The following is a 16,976-nucleotide window of genomic DNA, read 5'->3' as shown; positions in this document are numbered from 1 at the left end:
ACCCCGTTTTATGGGAATATTCTGGGGATAACTTAGGTGTCTGAGGGCACATGCGTCCTTAACACAAGACGCTGGGCACTCAGATACCTATAAATACCCCCGCACAGTGCCCTTGAGAGGCTAGATTAACAGAGCTTTTGCCATCTTGCGCGAGAACCCTGTTAACGTTACTGTCCACCCCTGTTGGATCCCCTTGCAACTGAGAGCAAGTTCAACACCTATATATTTAATCTAGTACACTAACTAAGGATGGTGTTGTCCTTTTCTCTAGCTGCCTTGCTGAGCAGGTCTTGAGGACTTCTCATAGCTTCGTCCTGATCCATCGATTATGCTTATACACCATCAATCCGAAGTTGATGCCTTTGTATTTGCGTCCATTAGTAGTTCTAGTAGAAGATGAACTTTGGTGTTCTACCTGTAACACTTAAAACAAACTAGCAAATAACTATTAAAGTTGGTGTTTTGAGGACCTTCGAAAAAAGAAGACCCCTAACAGAGGCGTCTCTACAAATCATTTTTCTATTAGTGTATAATCAATGAATTTTAATGTGAAGCCGACAATTCCGTTATATACTTTTTAAGGATACAATAGTGTGCATTAGGAGTATTTGTAAATATAATAGATTATGTACTACAACAATGTAATTCACCTTCATGCAAATATAAAATAGGTGTATACATGTTCACCATGACTTGCTCTTTCTCACACTAATCGACCGAATACCATGACACCATGTGCCATCAGACCTATATGGAGTGAATGAAGAAAAGAAAAGATTGAAACCCTCCTAATTACATTGATCAACATAACCCTATAAGATCTCTTGGATGGGTACATTTTCTAATGTCCAAATAGAGCATGTCATATATACTATCGGAGGTGTTTAATCCTCAAAAACTATTGTTCACTTGCTTTAATTCGTACCGATTCCTACTACTTCTACAATGTTTTTTGTCTCTATAAATTGTAGCTACAGCAGTCCAAATAGTCGGCTTTAATCCGAAGCCAAATGTCAGGAAAAAGATAATCCTATAAATTATCACAAGAAGCAGAAACATTCAGTCATCAATTCGGTAGACCGGTCATCGCTAAAATAACAACCATTAGATTCATTCCTTTTTTTCTAAAATGGCCCCCTCTACCATTATGAGAAGCAATGCAAAGTAAATCCCTAAATCTGCATTAATTCCCTCTACCAAAATAACACCTAAAATGGCACTCATTTTCCCCAAATTATAAGTCGCTTTAGCTTTTTAGGTACATGCACTACTGGAAACAGACTCTCTGAGTGCTTCAGTAACTCGGCAAAGTCTAGAAAACACTCGACGAATTCTTTGCTGACTGTAACTGAGCCTGTTTTCGGTAGTGATGGCTTTTGTTGTTCACCTAAATATATGTTATGTCTAGATACATATCGAGATATATAACAAATTATATGTATCTAAACAAGTTAAAACAACTTCTAATAGGAATAGAGGGATATTACTCATCTCTACTGTTATACAAAAAAATCAAAGTGAGCCCTAATTTTTTTATATAAATGTTGAAATCTACCATTATTGAAAATAAAGTAAAATATCCCATAAATGCAACCAACACGACTAATGCCAACTATTTTGAAAGAATAAATAACCATAAAATATATCTACATATGTATTTCTAAATTACTCACATGTCACTTCTATAACTATCTATACTACCTATTAAGACTCTAAGGGGTAGGCTGCCTCCCCTGGTTCTGCCTTCGGTGAATCTAAGCCGTTCTTTGCCTTCGGTGAATCTAAGCCGTTCTTCCACCACGATGCAACCACGACCCCAACCCGCTCGTTCCCCTCCCCCTCCTCTCTTTCTCTCTCGCGCTTGACTCCCCCGCCGCCCCTTCCCGTCCCCACCCCCACCCCGACGCCGTTCGCTCCCCATCCACCATCCCAGCGCGATGGCTGGGAGGACCGCGCCCGCCTCCCTCCCCTCCTTCTCCCTCACGCCCGACTCCCTCGCTGCCCCTTTATCCTGGATCTCGTCATGGACGCTACCACGACCAACGGTTCGACGGAGCAGGCGCCGCACTCTGCGCCACGGGACGGAGCCCGTCCCCACCCGACACCGGCCACCTCCACCCCGAGCCCCTCCGAGAAGTGAGTGATTTCCATTTCTTCGATTGGATGGCGCGCGGTCGGGCCAACGCACCTCTCTGTCCCCCTCCCCTCCCGTGGTGACAGCTTCCTCTAGGAGATGAGCGCGCCCGCCCCCGCGCGCACCACCACCACCACGCGTCCATGCCCCTCGTGCACCTTCTCGCCCGAGGTACGCACCCTGCACCCTACACCCTGTCAAACCCTAGCTATTATCTACTAGGTTTCTTTCTTGGTGTTGATAGTTTGTTGGAGATTAGGCGTTTGATTTCCTTTACAAAATAGGTTCAGTTTGAAATTGCGGCCAAAGCAATGTTTTCATGTGGTTTCATCAATTTTAGTTTCTATATTTACATGTGTTTGATTGTCCCTTGCCCTCGTTTAGATAGAGATTTCTATCAAGAGTATAGAAAGTTGGTGCCTGAGAACTAGTTGCTTGCATTCATCCACCCCCTACTCTTATCTTGCAAAAGCCCACTTCTTGTGTTTTGCTTGTATATATATTAGGCTGGACCAAAGTGCGGTTAAGTAACCTCTAACAAATTGTCATGACATGAGCTGATTAGCGGTCTATTATAAGCCCGCTCGGACTTACGAAAGTGGAGGTCACATTTCCATTCCACCAATGCATGTAGATTTTGGTTCAGACTTCCATCAGTGAATGAAAAAAGGAAAAGCAAGAGAGAATAGCAAGTACTTATATCAGTATAAAAATATACCAATGGGTAGTGAGCCTGCAACGTTGTGTACGTATACATGGGGAAAATATTTGGTTTGTGGCTTGTGTGAAAGGACAATTTAGGTTTGTATTCTATATCTGAGGACCATTCATAGCTTTCAGATTTTGTTATAATTGTCATCCCATGGTTCTGCTCGGAACAACTCTTTCTCCAGGATTGTTTTGGGACTAGTCATTGCGGGCATGTTGAGGGTATTTAGTTAAGCAATTTTGTTATTATTTTAGATTGAGTACATCAACTCGCTGGTTGCTTACATTTTCTTGGTCCCTAGAGCTACTCACCTCGCTGGTTGTTTACATTTCCTTGTTCCTGGGATCCACTTTCCTAAAATGAATCTGTTTTAATCTTGTAACTGGAACTGGTGGATATTTTGATAGGGAAATTACGATGATTGATTTCTGGATTTGAGTTTCAGTTTTTTTTTCTTGTACTGGCCTCTTGAGATTGGAAGACTGGCGTTGTTGTGGGCTTGTGGCATAGGCTTCCTTTGTGGGTCTTTTTCTCATCTGATGTAAACAATATTTTTTAGTCTGGTAACGGTGCAAAGGCAAATGGGGCATCATCACATATCTAGGTCGTATTTTTGACAGACAAATATAAAACGGAGTGGGAATGCCTCGGTAGGATTGATTACTCTGTTTATTTTACTAAGAACGGAAGACTAAATCCATTATTAATTTTCTACTGTTGGATAATATCTTTTTTGCAGATTGATATCATGTCCAAGTTCTTCAAGCTGATGGTGGTAGGTGTTTTGCTTTGCTACTTTCTCATTGTTGAAGTTGTCTCCATGTTGTATTCACTAAAGAACCCCTATATTATTTATTTTGGAACAAACCTTTTTTGTTATGTCCTAAAATGAGATCGAGCAAGAGCATTTTTCCTGTGGGTTGAGTAAATCTAGATTTTTGCTTTGCATGATGAGACAATCCAGAGAATGTATACCAATTATGATGTGTGCCTTTTATATTTATCTACATTACCCAATATAGCATATTATTCTTTGCTATCTTAGTCTATTATTACTCATGATATGGCATATTATTATTTTTGCTTCTTGAAATAATTTAACCATAGTTCTTGGAGATGCTAGGATTCCAATGCGAGACACTGTCATCTCTTGTAGTGTCGGCTATATGTGTTCTACTCCTTTGCTCGATAAAGCACCTATTTCATATCTTTAGCAGTTGTCTTATGTCACTGTCGGTATCATATCCAAATTTGTATCCTTTTGTATAGTATGATAAGTCCAAAAGCTCTAAGATTTTTTTTTGTCTTGTGCAGGTTCTACAATTAATGAATGATTTGAACTGAAGTGTTCAAGATGCCGCTATCTCTTGTATTGAGGTTAGTTAATTCCATATTTGATATTGTCTGTGTATGCCTACTTCAGCCGACATTGTGTTTTTTCTAGACCCATGGTGACTGGTATGATCTCTATTTCTATTGGACTTGTTCAATTTCCCAATAGTTACATCCCATATTTACAAGCTGGAGAGATTGAAACATTTTTTATAACATCTTATCTATTAAAACTCCATGTCGTTTGCTCCACCAGGGGCTTCCAGTGCGCTTTTTTCCCTCGATCTCGTGTGATCTGAGTGTGACAAGGTTGTTAAAATGTGCATCTACTCATATTTTTATTTTTACCAGATATGTGTCTAAATTTTCTTTCTTGTGTTTTAATACAGGCTTATAGTGTGCTTGAGGTTCTTCGACCTCTCTATAATTCCCCTAAGATACTGGAACAAAAGGTAACTGTTGCGATACATGTCAATCTTCAATTTCGTTGTCGCTTAGCAGTTGTTGGGCTTTGGTACCTAGTCTGTAATTTTGCTGATGCACCAGCGACACATATTTATCATTGTTTGTTTTTTAATCAATAACAAAGCACAGGTACAATATAATCTTATATAGCTTTTAAGGTATGTAAACATCCACTTTAGTGATGCTAACAAATGTATAAAATAATTATTATTATTTTTTCATAGCAATATATTTTATCATATTGCATCTTAGTTCATGCTACCTGGATGTAAATGTGGTGCGGTTTAGTTTAGTAAGATTTTCACTAATCACTACATAGTGCAGCACTGGGCTGTTAATATTTTTTGTACCATGTGTCATAAGCATGAGATGTTGCCTGTAGAGTACCAATGCTTTATTGCAGTCTTCCTCCTCGTCTGCCCCAATGTCGGCAAGTCAGCCCTCTTCAACAGGTGAGAGACACCTTAGGAAGGCATCGGTCATTGCCTCTCGTAGTTTCTATGCCGCTATGAGGGGTGGTGGCATTTCCTCAAATACGTTGCATGTATCACTGTAACTGTTCTTCCCCTTCCGTTACCATTAACCCATGCATCTAATTACTTGTATATTTTACGTTACCGTTTTCCTGTTCTCAACATTTCAGATTCTAGATGATGGTACGACAAATTATTTTAGGAGTGCTTTGACATAATTTAAAGCTTGGAAGGGAGCTTTCTATGATTTATTTTTCTGACTGTTTCGTCACATGTTCTTTCCCTAGATGAAAGTATTGATTTATTTTTGGTTCTGCAGGATCATTGCGTCTCTGCGAGCTAATCAGGTTGGGATACTTTGTTATGTTTGGACAGTTCTATGATTGGGAATTGTGCAGAATGTGACAGCATTTCTTATTTTAATGTGCATTGCAGTTCTGTGAGCGTCTCCCTAGCCCCAATGGCGAGTCAATTGTTGATTGCCATCAGATCTCAAAGATGCCAAATCTTGCATTCACCATAGCAAACAAGACTTTCACCTTAACACCAGAGCTGGTAACTCCCTACTTACAGTTTCTTCAGTGTTTGAATTAGTAGTGAAACATTGTCTAGGGAACCATGATCTCATTTTCAAAGTTACAGTTCATTTATTGGATATTCTTTGGTGCAAACATATACTTCTTCTATTTCTCTTGAATCCACTGATTGCCTTTGTGCTGCAGTACATAGTGAAGTTGGAGCAAGCAGGACAAACTATCTGCATCAATGGGTTTATGGCATTTGACGTACCGCCTCCTCGTGGTCCTCTCTGCTACGCTAAACATATCTGTACTACTCTTAAGTGTGCAATGAGGGCGTCCACCGAGGGCATCACCGTGCCCCCGCTCGCCCCCTCCACGCCCGCGCCTGTCTGCGTCCGCCCCCTTCGTCTCCCCGCAATGGCCGCATCCCTACCTCATGTCTACGACGACAACTAGGTGCGTCCTGCCTGGTCCGATCTGCTCAGTTTCGCCATCCCGCTTGTTTCGTGTTTGTTTCTTTGGTGGAGTTTTGATCGAGTGTTTGCTTTTTCTTGCATGGAAAAGCATCGCCACAAGAGTTTGTTCTCGTGCTCACATTGGTAAGTGTGGAACTTTCACCACAGGTTAAACATGAAGAAGTCATCGGGCTCGGGCTCGGTGTCGTTGCCGCGGAGCATCCCGGAGCTGTACGAGGAGAGGGGAGCCAGCAGCCTCCGGGAGTTCGGGTTCCAGGAGCTCCGGGCCGCCACCAGTGACTTCAGCCGCCTGCTCAAGGTCGGCGAGGTGGCTTCGGGAGCGTTTACAAGGGCGTCGTCCGCCTTCCTGGCGGGCCCGCCGGCGGCACGGTAGTTGCCATAAAAAACTCAATCCCAATGGTCATCAGGTATGGTCGTGTGGATCGGTGTTTTCTTGGCTCACCTGTGTCAATACCATCTTGTCGTTGTTGATCACGAATTCGTCAGCATTTTTACAGTATATTGCCTACCATATACATTATCTGTGTGTGTGTGTGTGGGTGAACCCTACATCCCGTAGAAGTAGAACTACACAGGGTCTCTGTTTTTTGGATCATGAAATGGACCGTACCTTGCATGACTCTGTACAATTCATCTCGCTAATGTGTCTGTGAAGTATCTATCATTTTGCTAGCCATGTTTCATTTCAGAAGTTCAAGGTTATCTCATTCTGGCATATCTCATTTGCCTGCTGATGAAGTGAAGCCTTTGGTTAAATATGATAATGATGAAGGTATTGTGTGAGATTCCCTTGTGTTATTTATTGTTAACGTTCTAATAATTCTGTATGGCATCATAATTCATTTAATTGATTGTAGATGCACACTCACCTGGTGGTCGTGGAAGGGGTCGTGGTGGTCGAGGCCGTGGGCGGGGCAGGGGCAGAGGTGGACGTGGTGAGGCTGAGTGCTGCAGAGTAAACCCTCAATTTGTCACATGTTCAATTATTCCTCACATGTTACATTTCAGGAAATGGGTTCAATGAGTATGCTGATGCTGGTTGGGAAGACGATCACGCCCGTGCATATATGGGCAATGGATATGCCCGTGGAAGAGGTCGCAGTTTCAGGGGCCGTGGTAGGAGAGGCGACGACGATAACCAGCCTGAATACCAACAGGTCGGAGGTTATTTCAAGAAGATCCAATTGAACCAAAAACTTGAATAAAATTTCCAACATTTCTGGAAGACGACTCCAGTCCATCTGCAGCGGTATTTCCATTTTCTTTAAAACCATAACTTCTCTTAATCTGGAGGAATTGACTTCATTTTGTGTGTGTGTGTGTGTGTTCAATTGAAATCATTTTCAAGTTAGTGGTGTATTGCGATCAATACATAAATTGTACCAGTTGGGTACATGGTTTGTGATTTACTTTATGGCTATTCAAACTTGCTTCTTTGACAATTTTGAACTAAAAGTCTACATAATCGTATATAGTGTATACTGGTACTGATTTGTTATTATGCACTCGATATCTGCACAATGCGTTTTTAATGGTTTTGAAACATTGAAATTAAAGCGTATAATTTTGGTAATATTATTTCCAGATTCCGTATCATTTTGTATAAATTCTTCGATTTGATCCCTCCATGTGACGATTTCCATTGATAATTAAACCTTCAGGTCCTTGTTGGGATAGGTTTCAAAGGCATGAGAGTGACGAGGGTCAAAAATCTGAACCTCTACGCTTTTGGTTTATGTAAGACAGAATTTTTTAAATTGGTTCTGTTCCATGTCAGTTTGCCAATGAATACTAACAAACCTCTATTCGTTACTGATGAAATTTTCTTATAGATATGCAACCAACTTCTATCCGTGAGAAGTTGGGTCCTAAGTATGCTTCATTTCCAACTGACAAGCTGATGGAGAACCCTGATTTCTATAGTGATCTTCTCAGGTATATTGATATATCCTTTTCATCATATTTCTCAGCTTCTTTTGCTTACCCTTAGCCTTAGGTTCCATTTGTAAATGAGATTTTTGAATCTGTTTCCTAGATCAAATCTCCTCTCTTAGTCAGGCCCTACTTGAGTTGGTGGCCATATATTTTAGGAAGTGCATAGGCTAGCACTGACTAATGTGGCTGTCCTTGTTAAGGAATGTAACTATGTAAGACCAAAGGTACCTATGGAGCAGCCACTAAGTTAGACATGTTATTGTGTTAGGTGGTTGCTGGGAGCAATACTTGCTACCAGTTGACATATTATCATTAAATTTCTGCTTATATCTGCATGTGTGTATTATGTCATCCATACAAGAATGCATGTGACACATAACACATAGGCGCTCATGCAAAGCTCACAGCCTCATTTGCATATATACACCACTTATTAATCCTCAGAATACAGATATTTGTTGAGAGGGCAAGTAGATTGCAGGATTCTGGTTGTTTACAGCGAATATGTTGTTTTGAAGCACATATGAAACTTGGTTCTTCTCCTTGTTACATTTCAGGAAATGGGTTCAATGAGTATGCTGATGCTGGTTGGGAAGACGATCACTCCCCTGCATATATGGGCAATGGATATGCCCGTGGAAGAGGTCACAGCTTCAGGGGCCGTGGTAGGAGAGGCGGCGACAATAACCAGCCTGAATACCAACAGGTCGGAGGTTATTACGAGGAGGCACCTGTTCATGCTCCAGCTTTAGGTGGGTAACCTCACAGGACACAAATGAAGTGTACAAAATATTTTCAAACAAAATTAAGCAAGGCCTGAAGATAATCTGAAGAGCTTTGTACAGACGATTTTTGATCATTGTCGATCCTGATTCCTGATGCTTTTATTTTTTTCAACAACAGATTTTCACCATTTGTAATGGAACTGAAATCAGCCTCTCATCGAAGTGGAAACCTTTTTTTAGTCGTAAACATTTACATGGTTTATCCAGTGGTATGCTGATGAAAGATGATAAGTTTCGCTTAATATAATGTATATGAAGGTCCTGGGTACGTCAAATTTTGTCCACATTGAACCAGTACGAATGACATCTTCCTTGAAAGTTATAGAAATGCTTCAAAGTTCAAATGGCATTCAGCATATTCCATGTGCTGCTATTTCAGCACTCATTTCTCGTGCTGGCAATGCAAACTGGAATAGGAAGGGTTTGCTCCTCATCCAATCGAATTGGGCACCGATGGTCAGTCAGACAGTCACCTACTCTACGTACTCTTTCTTTAGGGATGATAGCCTTCGGTTTTTTCAAAGCAACAGATAAATATGAACATGTCCTCTACCTATTATGGGAAGTGCTGCCAGTAATCCTGAAGAGATTAAAAATGTTTTAGTGTTCTCCGATGGATGTTGAGATAGAGTCTGGAAAAGGGTTTAGGGATGGATGGAGCAAGCTTTGTCAACCGGAGAGAAAGAGTGTTCTTACCAAAGCGATTGCACAAGCAGTTCCGACGTACTATATATGTCCTGTTTTAAACTCTCACGAGAATTATACAAGATGTTTTTTTGGGCTTGGCACTTGGGATTTTTACCCGGGCTCAATAAGTGTATCACATGCTGATCGAAAACGAGGCCCGTGATGAGGCATGGGTGGACGAGCGCCAGATACAAAAGCCTACGAGCCAGACTGGTCGGATTTAAAGTATGCCAGGTCAAATTCCCATCCAGTATTTGTGTTTTTTATAGAGACTAGCACGTCACCCTCTGCCAACGGGGGACGACGTTCTCAACTCAAACACAGGATCATGTCGACACAGAGCACTCATGCTTAATTTTACGTGGAGCGGAGGACTCGTGGAACCATTCTCTAATCGGTTGCAATATGGCTCAGTGCGACAAGAGCCTATCGAGCTTAAATGCGCACGATTGAGGTCCCCAAGAGCGAGTATAATAAGATGACATAGATAGATAGTAATGGGTGCCATGTTAGAATTATTTATGGAAACATAGAGAGAAGAAAAACGGATTGCTCATGAGCACCCAGTAAAAATGGCCTGCTCACTTACCCTAGATAATTTGTGAAAGAAAGAAGTAGATCAATTATTAAAGGCACATATTGTATTATGAAAGTTGTTATATAATTATTTTTAATTGACTATCTATACTACTATATTAAGGCTGCAAGGGGTAGTCTTCCTCCCCTTGTTCTGCCTTCTGTTAATCTGGACCGTCCATCCTATGGCCCCTACCCCGCCCGTGTGCGTCGCCCCCAGATCCCCCTCGGTCGTCTCCCCCTCCGCGCGAGCCACAACTGACCCCTCATCGCTTGCTCTCGCTATTGCTTCGTGGGTGAGCGAGGGGCTGTCGTGCGCGTAGGTGAAGGCCTACGGGCACTCGCGCTTGAAGAACTCCGAGTACTTGGAGGCGCGGCAGGTGCGCGGGCTGTTGTACATGTTGCGGCAGCATAGCTCGTCGATGCGGAAGGCCTCGTAGCCGCTCTTGCACGCAAGGATGCTGCCGGCCGAGGAGCGCAGCTACAGCTCGCCGGGGCAGCTCTCGGTGAGGTTTTCTTGTGGCAGGCGAGGACGGGACAGTTGTCGCGGCCCTCGTGCGGGGTCACGGACAGGCCCACGTTGAAGTCGTCCACCACGCTCACGTCGTACGAGGTCTGGTCGTTGTCGTGGTGGAGGTTCACCCACGCCAACGTCGTGGGCACCACGTCGCCGAGCCCGCCGCACTGGAGCCGCCCGCCGCAGTCCCCGTGGCGCAGTGGAGCTGCGCGCCGGCGCCGACGTAGCCCGTGCGCGCCCAGATGCTGCCAGACCAGGGGTGGGCCGGCGCCAGGAACGACTTGTGGGAGAGCGGTGGGAGGAAGAACAACTGTTGGTGCTTGCTGGTCGATTATCACCACTCCAATAGATACCATCAAGACTCGGCTTTAGATAAATTTAATTGTTCTTCTGAAAGTGTGATTATGTATCTTTGCAGAAACAGTTTCTGTGGTATTCGTCATGTTTTCTTTTTGCTAGCACCTTATTTCTGGTATAAGGAATCTAGTGTCCCATATTTTTGCTACTAGCTTATTTATTAGACAAGATTTTTGGACTAGGACGATGAATCATTGTAAGTGTTAGAAGATCACAGGGGTTTCCTTAGGTAGTTCTTCCTGAAATTTAGAAGTTGACATGCCTAGGCTATACTTTCTGACTTGTGAAATATCAGTAGCTTTAATATACATGATTTCAACTAGGCCCAAAGCTCCTCAATATACGATGGAGAAGGACATGTCCACTATGCTAGGTAGCTTGTGAAATCATGTTTTAGCACTTAACCTGGGTGACACAGGTTTGGTCTTAAGCTTATTGTTCCTCTATGTCAGGTGCCTCAGTTTCACAACGACCACACCTATTATTCAATTTCAATATGACATTTCAAGGCTGGCACTACAACATTTTAGTTATGGCATGTGCAAGTGAATGATGTCTACAATACTGTGGTGGTCAATACTGTGATGATCATGTTATACCTTAGGTATGCAGATTACCTTTGAGTTGGCTGTTTATCATATCACCTTTGTTACATAGGCTATGTACCCGAACTTAAAGTTAGTACAACTAAGTAGCTAACTACGGTCATAGAAGGAACTATTATCATGCATGGTAATTGTGAGAATTCCATCACAGGGTGTTTTATTATTTTCATGTGATTTCAGGTTATGGACAACTATGGTAAGGGTAGACCTTCAGTCATGAAAATTACCAGGCTGTTGCTTGATGAAGATGGCTGGAGGGGCTTTTATAGAGGTTTTGGACCAAGTTTTCTTAACATGTTTGTTTCTCGCCTAAAAATTAATAATAAGATGGGAGTCTGATATAAAACTAGGATGTGAAAAATTGAGATCTATAATAATGTATGCTATTTGTTTTTGGTGCAGTTGTTGTACATTAACATTTTATCGAATTTGTGTGTAATTGCAACACGCAGACATTGTACTATATTTTTAGGTATGTAACTAACAAAAGTATAGAATAACAATAATTGTTTTTGCACATCAATGTATTTTATCATAGTGCTTCTACATCTTATTGCATCTTACCAGTGCATGTGGTTTCTACCCATGGCTCTGCTGCTGTGCTCTTGTAGATTCGTCCGAGTGACAAGAAGGTAGATTACCAAATCCAAAAGCTCACCAATGCGGCTGACAATGCCACTGCTCGAGAGAAATCAGGAAATGCAGAGACGAATGGGAAGGATGGGCATTCGGATGAGGAAGACCTCCTGAAGTATAGGCCAAACCCAGATATGATGGACACAGACTGGTCCTGATGGTCAGGTGATGCTTTTCACTTCCTTAATGATTCTATACACTTGTTATATCGCTAAACAGATGCTAGATGCTTCCTTTTGTGCATTCACAAACATCGTACATGAACATTACTTTGTGAAATGACTACAATAATTAATAACTTGTCCGCACTTGCAATATTGGAACATATCAGTTGGTTTAGCGCAAATATCAATAAGTTCTCATATTTGTGTTCGTTCAACTTCTCATCCACCAATCACCAATGTGGTACACTTGCTACTGTGGCCACTTGAATATGCCAGTTCACTGAACAACCTTCGGTCAACAGGAGTGCTTGCTCGTGTGTACTTGAACATGCAATTCCTGGCGCATTCTTCTGTAAGTATTTAGTAATACATGAGAGTAGTAAAGAGTTTAACCTCTAAGATGTCTTCAGATATGAAAAATGAGTAAAATGGTTATCTATTATTATCCATCTAAAGAATACATGTAATACATGTAAGTGTATGTACTCGTCATACTAAGGCTCATGGTATTAGTAGTTGTTAATAGGATAACACTCATTTTAGCTTTTACTAATTGTCGTCAAAACACTGCTGCAGTTAACGAAGCGGAGCACCTGAACTAGCAGTCACGTCTGCAATATACACATCAGCAAAACACTCCTGTAACACTAAACAGTTCATGCATATCCTTGACTGAAGACGATGTTGCAAAGGTTTCAGACATCAGCTTTGGCGTTGACAAGAAACAAGATGACGAGTACAATGCTCCTGATGAGTACAACGTAGTGTATAAGTTTGCTTTGTACTGCTTGAGACCATCTCTGGAAGGTGTTCATATTTTGACGACGATGTGCTCCTATATTTTCCTTTCTGAATACCAAATTCTTTAATGTGTCCTCTTGTGTGGAATCAAGTTCCTAATTTAGCTAGAGCAATACTTGAAAAGAGGAATCACAATTAGTTGTTTTTCATGTGATTGTATAACAATTTCTCGTAAATGAATATAACGCTGACTAATTTACTATTTGTGTGAATATGTTTTGGCAAAATCTTCTAAGATGGTTCCTGACTAATTTATATGTTCACGTTGCAACGCACGGGCACTGACCTAGTTAGGACATAAAAAGCTAACTCAAATTAAATACGCATGTGCTCTGCATCCACTCAATATACGTCCATGTGTGACATTATATATTTCAACCATTAAATTCCCTTAACGAAGAAGCACCTATATAGGTACACACAAAAAAATTAAAATTAGTATACTACGACAAATTGGATGAGAGACGTTGAATATACGCATCATATATGCATCCTAATCATAGAAAAAACTTGCATATCAAATTGTGCATTCGAGGCACTAATGTCTTCTATCAGATGGTCGAGTGGAACTCATTGGATCTCTACTACTCTATAAGATGCTATTGTAGACGTCCACACAAACAAATGGTGCACGGTTCTGCCCCGCACCCCTCCGGCGCCTGAAATCCCGCTCACAGCGCCTGAAATCCGCGCCCGATTTCCTCCCCCTCTAGAACCTTCCATCGACGCTACCACTGCCGTCCCGCGTCCACCTTCCTCCCTTCCGCTCCTGTTCGTCATCCCCGCCGGGAAACTCGTGTGCGATGCCCGCCCCGCGTCCTCGCCCCCCGCACCCCACCCTGCACCCGCACGCGCAACCCGGGATCCCCCTCACCGCGCGTTCACCTCCCTCGCAGAGCTCCCGCCCGGTGCGCGTCACTCGACCCCCACAGATGTCGCGCGACACCACGCCTGCCCCGCTCGCCCCGCCATGGGATCCTCCATCAGCTAGGCCGAGGCCCCTCCTCCCCATCCTCTCACATACATGTTGACCCCTCCTCCTTTCAGGCCCGTTGCCGCTGACACCATCGCCGCTGTCTCGCAACCGAAACCCCATGAGGAGGAAGCGATCGAGGTGAAGGTGGACTACCTCAACCTCCTGTGTCCCGTCCCATATGAGATCTAGCGCGAGGCCTTCTGTAAGTCTCTGGTGCCACCACTTCATCTTACCTTGTTTGATATGTCACCTGAGCTACTTTGTATCTGCCTGCCGCCCACCGACGGGGATGGTTCCAGCGATGCACTCTCTTTCACAGCTTCAGTTCCAGGTCGATGCTGTCAGAGACGTCAGCCTTGATCTCGCTCAACACAGATTTAACACAGATTGACTGTGTCCTCGCTCTCCTTCTCTGCCTTTTCCTTGTCGGCGTCCATAGCTTTGTCGTCGTCCGTCAGTGAGGAGCGGTGGGACTGCTCGACGCATTCGCTAGCGCCACCATCGATCAGATTGCCTATGCCTATCATGAGGCGAGAGGGGACTCCTTCGTGGTCGCTGGTGTCCTGTCCTCCACACAGGACACGCAATCACCGCAGCCCCCGCAGTAGCCCCCACCACCATCGTGCCTGAAAGGTAAAATAAACTCGAGCAAGGGAAGCATGGTGATTGATTGATGAGGTTCAGTTCACAATCTATCGCAAAGATGTGTACTCAATGTTGATTTTACAGATTCTACCTCAATGGATGATCCAATCAAAGGAGAAAGTGTTGCCAGCTCAGCAGCTCCTTGGCCCCGAGTTTTGCTGGAAGAAACACCAACACTAAGCATTGTAGTTTAACTTATATCAGAACTTGGTGCCAGTTACCAGTGAGGTGTTTTACTCCATTAACCGTTAAAATAAGCAGCATAGGTATAAAAAATCAAGGAGATTGCTCACTTTCTGAGCGGCAATTTTCTGAAAAGCAAGAAAGAAATCAAGATAAGATTGATTGGAGGTTATTTACTGTAGTAACCCCACATGGAGATTACAGTGGTGCCTGATTGTACATAGTACATAGCTTGTATCTATATGTGTTCCCCTATTAACTTTGTGTACTTGCAACTTCTTAATTTTACAAATAAATAGAAAAGATTACACGGAAGTTGTCTTCTTTTAGCCAGAAGTCCATATCAGAAGTGAATACATCCCATGTTATCAGGGTCAATGCACCCAGACAGAATTATGTAATTCTATAGCTAACATATTATTCTTGTCCATGTTAAGCTTGACCCCAGTTATATGTTAGAGATGACCCCAATGACATTGTGGGCTGACTCATAGGACATCTCATAGTTAGAAAGGTAATGTTTCATTCATCTATGACAGCATGTGTGCGGTGTGGGAGCTCAAGATGCACAAAAAGGAAAATTAACAGAATTTTTTTAAACTGCACTGTCTTCTATAAATTTTTTCCATGTCATAAACATCTTGAAACATAAAATTTACTTTTTAAATCTTCCTTTCTAACCTTTACTATAAAGGAATTGACAATTTCTGACCTTAGATAGATGAACTGGTGAGTTGGTGCGACGGATGAACATGCTCTGGTCATAGAGTATCGCAGATCGAATGGCCGATGTATCAGTTGGACTAAAGGCGTATATAATCTAGAGTGGAACCTTTGCCAAACCAGTCCATCAAATGCATCATAAGAGTTTTTTTATTAATCTACGATGGCAGCTGGCGAAAGTATTATGTGGGCGAAATACTACCTGCTATGGCAATGTTTACTTATTTTCATTGTCCGCTTTAAATATGCATCCTTCATGTTGTTTTTCATTATCCACTTTATATATGCAGCCTCATATATGCTAAAACTGAAACGAAATGTCATATTCAGGTGGAAAAATATAATGGTTACCTTTTGTTGACAGGGTATTCAGATGATCAAGCGTTTGCAGTTAACTTCGTTCTTGTCACCAACCTGAGCACTGCGGGTTACCAAAGGAGTTCTAGCATGGAACTATATTCTGTTTTGCCAATTTGACTGTACAATAAACTTTGTCGCTTTGTGCATCCAGCAAATTGTGCCTCCTATGCTTAATTCTTTCCTGGACCAAGATAGCAGAGTGCGTTACTATGCTTGTGAAGCGCTATACAACATAGCAAAGGTGATCATTTAGTTCAGTGATATAACATAAATTGTATGTTTGCTTTACACTAATTGAATTTCTATCTTTAGGTTGTAAGAGGGGATTTCATCATCTACTTCAACAAAAATTTTGATGCTTTATGCAAGCTTTCTGCAGATTCCGATGCTAATGTTCAAAGTGCAGCTCACCTTCTTGACAGGCTTGTCAAGGTATATTCACCTGGACTGTACTCATATGTCTACAACTTGTCCTTGTTTCTCTTCTTAATTATCCCTGATAATATAACTATATCAACTAGGATATCATAACCGAGAGTGACCAGTTCAGGTATGTCGTGTATGATTTGCCTTTTCCTTATTAGTGGCTTGCTTGTTTAATTGTTTAAATGTCAATGTTGATTTCTGATTGGACCCATATCTTGCTTTTGCTCTTTATCATAGAAGAATTCATACCGCTTTTGAGAGAGCGCATGAATGTGTTGAATCCTTATGTAAGACAATTTTTGGTGGGGTGGATAACAGTGTTAGACAGTGTTCCTGATATTGACATGCTTGGTTTCCTTCCTGATTTTCTCGATGGTAATCCCTCCCTTTTTCCATGTGCATTAATTTTTTATACTTCCATTGATCGCTCAACAACCTTTCTATCACCACCACTGCAGGTTTATTCAATATGCTGAGTAATTTGTCTATT

At 42.2% G+C, this 16,976-nt stretch overlaps 2 long non-coding RNA genes and 2 pseudogenes across 3 annotated transcripts; 3 read left to right on the top strand and 1 right to left on the bottom strand.

The window, feature by feature from the left end:
- Positions 1 to 1,823: 1,823 nt before the first annotated feature.
- LOC103627000 (aspartic proteinase pseudogene) lies at positions 1,824 to 9,176 on the top strand (annotated as a pseudogene). The gene is made up of 14 exons (NR_161336.1): positions 1,824 to 2,305; positions 3,583 to 3,618; positions 4,158 to 4,484; positions 4,565 to 5,092; positions 5,284 to 5,460; positions 5,549 to 5,668; positions 5,836 to 6,090; positions 6,258 to 6,882; positions 6,968 to 7,045; positions 7,119 to 7,359; positions 7,772 to 7,847; positions 7,943 to 8,045; positions 8,603 to 8,797; positions 8,949 to 9,176. The product of NR_161336.1 is annotated as an aspartic proteinase pseudogene (transcript).
- Positions 9,177 to 10,199: 1,023 nt separating this feature from the next.
- LOC103628529 (osmotin-like protein) lies at positions 10,200 to 12,159 on the bottom strand (annotated as a pseudogene).
- Positions 12,160 to 12,264: 105 nt separating this feature from the next.
- On the top strand, positions 12,265 to 13,327 carry LOC109939542 (uncharacterized). Its single transcript, XR_002262018.2, has 2 exons — positions 12,265 to 12,373; positions 12,949 to 13,327. It is a non-coding gene; the product is annotated as an uncharacterized lncRNA (long non-coding RNA).
- A 2,882-nt stretch (positions 13,328 to 16,209) lies between these two features.
- Positions 16,210 to 16,610, top strand: LOC109939541 (uncharacterized). Its single transcript, XR_002262017.1, has 3 exons — positions 16,210 to 16,301; positions 16,373 to 16,492; positions 16,582 to 16,610. It is a non-coding gene; the product is annotated as an uncharacterized lncRNA (long non-coding RNA).
- The last annotated feature ends 366 nt before the right edge of the window (positions 16,611 to 16,976 follow it).

Source organism: Zea mays, chromosome 5 (genome assembly GCF_902167145.1).
Source record: "Zea mays cultivar B73 chromosome 5, Zm-B73-REFERENCE-NAM-5.0, whole genome shotgun sequence".
In the NCBI taxonomy this organism is placed as follows: domain Eukaryota; kingdom Viridiplantae; phylum Streptophyta; class Magnoliopsida; order Poales; family Poaceae; genus Zea; species Zea mays.
Note: the sequence above shows the minus strand (reverse complement) of the source record. Positions and strands in the feature narration are given on the sequence as shown.